The following is a 6,000-nucleotide window of genomic DNA, read 5'->3' as shown; positions in this document are numbered from 1 at the left end:
AAGGGTTAACCGTGGGGTCCCACCATCCGACCTGGCTGGACAGGCCACCCTGACTCCAGCTGCAGCTTTCAAATTAGGCATGGGCGAACAAACGTTTATTGAGCACCTACTGGGTGTCCAGGGCTCAGAGAATAAAGGAGACATATAAACTGAAGACAGAAGAAATTAAAAATGTTGGTTGCTATCATTTATTGCACAGATATTTCCATTTTGTAGTTTAGAGGGACAAACAATTTGTTTGATGACACACAGAAAGAAAGCAGGGCGAGGCTTTAAAAGTGCAGATCCGGGAGCCGGACAGACCTGAGCCGCAGTCCTGGCTCTGCCATTTGCCAGCTGTGTGTCCTCAGGCGCGTCACTTCAGTGCTCTGAGCCTCGGTTTTTTCATCTGTAAAAGGGGATCGTTGTGGGAGTCAAATGTGTTCACACACGCAAAGCGCTCTGAACAGCGCCTGGTGCACAGGAAGTGATCCATGAATACTAGCCGGCGTTGTCCCTGTGTGCTGCTTCTATTATTATTAAGCAGCAACAGCAGCATCAGCTGGAATTTGAAGGTAAGTCTGACCCAAGGCAGGGAGGTCTCGGCCAAGCCCTCTGCGGCCTCCGAAAGCCTTTCGTCCCCTCCCCAGCCCCCAACTCTCCACCTGCAAACCCCACGAAGGTGCTTCCCCCAGAGGTGCTCGCCTCCCGGGGAGGAACCCGGCGTCCGCAGGGTCCCAAAGCCCGCCGGTGGCTCCCAGCGCGGGGGCGGGGAGGCCCCGCCCGCGGCCCCGCCCCCTCCCTCCCCCTCCCTCTCCGAGTTCGGGCTCGAGCGGCGGCGGCGGCGACGGCCTCGGTCACCCGCGCGGAGCGGTGGGGCCGGACGCGACGGGGCGGGCGCCCGGGGAGCCTGGCGCGGTGCCTCCAGCCCCGCGCGCCGAGCGGGCGACGGACATTCGACCAGGGCGCTCAGTGAGGTAAGAGCCGGGAAGACCGGAGAGACCGGCTCGCCCCTCCGGGTGGGCGACGATCTCCCGCCGAGCCCCGGCCGCTGGCCGGGCTGCCCCCCACGACCGCGCAGCCAGGCGCAGGGGCCGGGGTGCCCCCCGCGTGCACCATCCTGGTCCGGCGCGGTGCAGGAAGGGGCAGCGTGTGTGTGTATGTGTGTGTGTGTGTGTGTGTGTGTCTCGGGGACGTGCGCGGGAGGTGCTGATGCCCCCTCTTTGCGGACGCTGCTGGGCAGTTCTTGCTGCCCACTGCAAAGCTGAGGGCAGACCCCCACGACAGACTGGAACGGGGTGGAAGAAATTATCGGATAATGCGGGAGGGAAAGCCCACCACCACCTGTTGAGCTGGGCTGTCCGTGTACGCGGGTCGAATTCCTCGCTCCTCACAGCCTGCGGGGTGCGCCTGTCAGCCTGCCCCGGGACTCCTCCTGCCTGGCCGCGGGGACGGCAGGGATGCCGGATCCGGCTGGGTAGGAGGAAGTGTCTCTGCCAGATGCCGCGGAGCAGAGATGGACACGCGGGGGAGAAGGGGGTGGCGGCGATGGGCGACCTGCGGGAAGGTGCTCAGCGTGAGATATCAAGCCCCCAGGCGCACGCCAAAAAATTTCCCCAATCACTCCAAAGCCCTCCGTTTTAATTACTTGATCTGTCTCTTTGCCCTCATCCTAATTTGGCAATTGATGAAGATGCAGTTTGTTAAACATTTTTAAGTGGAGTCAAATTATCACCTCCAGGGACAGAAAGGGACTTAAGAAAATTCCCGGGAACCTGGCTGGGCAGGACAGAGGCTCATATTGTGAGCCCCTCCTCTACTGACCGTGATGCCCACTCGCACAGTGCTGGGGCCATGTGGCCTCATCTGCCCCACAGAGCCTTCCAGGCACATCAGTGTCTCCTTGTCTGGTCGAGGAAGCTCTTGTTCAGAGAAGAGAAGGGATTCACCCACTTTGCACTGGATTATCAGCAACTGGATAAGGGCAGGACAGGGTCCCCAACTGGGAACCTGTCTTGGTTTGACAGATGTAGCTCTCCGGCTGTCACTAGTGCGGCCACTGCTCTACATCCATCCCAGGGAACACAAGATAGGATCTCCCACCCTGGCCACCTCAGGCCCACCCCTTCATCTCCTCAAACCCCAGGGCTTGATGAATTAACAGCCTGGATTGCACGGGGGTGGGGGGACACGACTTTGGCCTGGATCTGATGTCCTGGTTTCAGGACATCTCAGGAGCACAGGCATTTTGTTGACAGGTTGGTTGCACCTTTCTGCTGACACCACAGCCCGCTCTCACTCCCGGAGCCTCCTGCCTGCCTGAGAAGCCCTAGCTCTGCCTCACTTCTCTGCTAACCTGGCAGCTGGAGGTAGCTGGGGGCATCCCATCTCAGGACCAGGTCCCCAGGGTGCCTAGAAAGGGTGAAATTTATAGCTGTGCTTGAGACACCCCTGCCCGAAACTTCTGCCTCCCTCCTGCGGGGTGAGGTGGAGCCAGGGCTGCCCTGTCCACACATGTCCAATTTGTGGGAAGCCTAGCATCCTGGTGGGCTGCACCCACCGCCCTGCCAGCCAGCAGCAGGCTTGCAAGAGCTCGGCCATTCCCAGGCTGTGTATTGGGGTTCCATGACTTGGGGCTGGTGTGGGGGAGAGGAAAGCAGGGAGGAGGTTGGCTGAATTGTTCACATTTGGCTAGAGGAGGCAGGCCTTATGTCATGGTGGAAAACGTGGGCTCCAACCCCAGCTGGGTCATTGATTAGCAATGTGATGTTGGCCAAGTCATAGAACTGCTTGGAGGCTCAGTTTCCCCACCTGTAGAATGGGGCCAGGGTGTTGTCTAGAGCAAGGACACGGATGTCAATGGAGGTGTTCGGGGATGGCTATCTCTGCTTCCTCCAGCCGCCAGCCTGACTCTCAGACATTGGACTTGAGGGAAGGGCAGTTAGGATCCCTCCTGCCATCCTCCGAGCCGGGGGGAGTGGTGTGAGTTTTTGTGTCAGGGTAGCTCACAGATTGAGCTCAGATTCCCAGAAAGTGAGGATGGAAGATTTGGAACCCAGTCTCCACCAAGCCCTACCTCTGGGGGAGCTGGCGCTTCTGCCTCAGGCTTCTAGCCATCGCGTCCTGGGCCTGCCCCACACAGCCTCCTGGCTCACTTCCAGGTGCTCACTGGAGACGCTCATGCTCTTCATTTCATCCTGGGTTTGGGGTCAGCCTTACTCCCTGTCAGAATGGGAACCAGCCACATGTGACTTCAGGGGCGCCAGGAAAACCCCTGCCTGACAAATATCATCCTGCTCCCCCAAACCTAGCTGTCTGCTGCCTGATATTCCACCATTAGAGACTCTTTCCTTTGGCTCATGGCCTTGTACCCAGTTACATCAGCTAGTAAACCTTAGTATCAACGATTTGTTTAAAAGCTTTCAGGACCTGTGTGCGAGGGGAGAGGGAGATGGCAGAAGAAGAGAGGGGAGGAAGGGGTAGGTGGGGAGAGAGGGAGAGGGAAGATGGTACTCTGCCAGCCTCGGGGTTCTGCAGAGAAAGGCCCAGCCGTGAGCCCAGGGAGACCCCTGGGAGAAGGAAAGGCTCAGGGAGGTGGGGCAGGGGCAGGCAGCAGGCAGGGGAAGTAGTGAACCTTGTGTGGGAATTCTCGGTGAGCCTGCAGGGCAGGTGGCCTGCTGGAGGGGCAGTGTTCGATGGAGGCTTCAGTCCTATGGCTGGGATGGAGCCGCGGCAGCCCGTTCGGAGGTGAAATAGGCCGGATGCAAAAGTATCCTTCCCTTCCACACTGCTCTCCCTTCCCCTTGGAACATGGCCACGTGGTGTTTAATGTATTCTGTAGGTGGTGTTCCCTGCATCTGGAGAGCCTGGGCTAGTCGTGCTGGCTGTTTCAAACTGTCAGTGGTAATTTGTTAGGTCAGCAAAAGGCCTGGGCTGAGCTGGGTGAGGGCAGATTTCAACACCTGTGCCTCCCTCAACATCCCCACATCCCTCCTGTGGCCCTTTCTGGAAAAGAGCAAAAGCAGCATAATTCACTCAGACCTGTGAGTCTCCTGGGCTGCAGGGCGTGGCTGGGATGACCCTGAAAGGCTGGTGGAGGTGGTTCCTTGCCCAGGTGGGCACGTGGTCCTGAGTTTTCCAGCAAGGGGGTGAGTGTTGGGGGGATATGGGGGTGAGAACCGACGGTCCCTGCCCAGGGGGCCCCCGGGCAGGCTCATCGCGTGGAGGGGCAGGCTGGCATGGGCTCGGGCTCTCAGACCCTGAAACGTGGACCAGTCCTGGCTCGTGATGGCCCAGCAATGAGCAGTTTGCTGCCTGGTCTGGGCGCTGCTTGGGCAGAGCTCAGACCAGAGAGAAGTTACAGGTCACCAGTATGACCTGTTGGCTGTGAACTCCAAAGGACAACCATTCTTTTTTTTATTATTGAGACATACTTGACATATAACATTATACTAGTCTTGATAACCATTTTTAAAGATTATTCTCAACCAGGTCTGTTCTTCAATAATACTAACGATGGCGACAATGATGATAGCAGCTTTGCGTTCTTCATCACAGTGATTTATCAAGCACCTACTGTGTACGTGCCGGCTACTGTTCTCAGTAACGGGGATACGACTGTGGCGCTGCTGGCATTTGGGGCCGGGTTATTCTTTGGGGGAGGGGGCTGTCCCGTGCATTGTAGGATGTTTAGCAGCATCCCTGGCCTCTACCCAGTAAATGCCAGTAGCGTCCCTCCTCCATTGTAACAGCCAAAAATGTCTCCAGACATCACCAAATGTCCCTGGAGGGCAAAGTCGCCCCCAGTTGAGAACCACTGGGGACACAGCTATGAACAAAGAAACAAAACTCAATCCTGTCCCTTAGGAGCAAGCATTCTAAAGAGGGAGACAACAGTAAATATGCTAAAGAAGGAAAATAGCAGGCTGCGCGGTGAAAATGCTGGAAAGACAAGGCAGGGTTGGAGGTTTAGAGAGTTGGGATGGGGGTGGGGGTTGCCGTTTTCAGAGGGGGCTCAGAAAAGGCCTCACTGGCAGGTGACATTTGAGCAGAGTCGGGAAGGAGGGGAGGGAGTGAGCTGAGCAGAGTTCTGGGGGAAGGGCTTCCAGGCAGCAGGAAGAGAAGGTTAAGGAACAAGGAGGAGACAGGTGTGGCTGGGGGAGGGCAGGCCCATGAGGCCGCCATCAGGACTTCTGCTTCCTCTCTGAGTATAAAGGAGAGCCAGAGAGCACTCACTACCTGCTAGGTGCAAACACCATCCCCAGTGGTTTTCCATGCATATTCACAGTAACCTATAAGGTAAGGGTTATTTCCTCACCTCACGTTTCAAGGCCCAGAAGAGTCAATTAGGTGATTTAGGGGTTACACTTGGGACGTGAACTTAAGCAGTCCATGCTCTACTATCCTACACTGAAACTGGCCTTTGGAGCCACGCGGAAGTGAGTTCAAATCCCAGCTCAGTCACTCACTGGCTGTGTGTGGCCTTGGACTGGTCACAAAATCTCTCCGAGCCTCGGTTTTTGTGGAGTTTTTGTAGGGAGTGGTGTATTGTCCTTCATCCCCTCGTACTGCCTGTGCCATCTCTCGTGCTCCCTCTGTCTCCGTGCACACGCGCCAGCAGGAAGCCAGAGGGCAGGCAGCACCCTCCATCTCTCCCAGCCACAGGCTCTTGTTCTGGATTTGTACGTCTGTTCGCTGAGCTGCAGCAAGGCCATCTGGTGAGGTCAACGCCAGTATCTCGGGAGGTCAAGGGAAGCTAAATGCTCCTCTCCCTCTCCCTCTTCTCCCTCTCCCTCTCCCTCCCCCTGCCCCTCCCCCTTCCCCTCTCAGAGAGCTGAGGAGGAGGAACCACTCTTGCTGGGTCACCATCTCCCCAGGCCTTTGGGGTCAGGCTCTGCCCGGTTCCTCCAAGGATGCTGCCCTGGCTTCTCCTGGGAGCCAGGCTGAACTGAAGCTGCAGATCCGCCGTGCGGTTGGGCAGGGACTGGGGCAGCCGACTCAGTCTCCATTGTCAAGGCTCTG

The sequence above is a fragment of the Diceros bicornis genome, chromosome 18, assembly GCF_020826845.1.
Source record: "Diceros bicornis minor isolate mBicDic1 chromosome 18, mDicBic1.mat.cur, whole genome shotgun sequence".
NCBI lineage: Eukaryota > Metazoa > Chordata > Mammalia > Perissodactyla > Rhinocerotidae > Diceros > Diceros bicornis.
The sequence above is the reverse complement of the archived record's forward strand: the minus strand, read 5'-3'. Positions refer to the sequence as shown.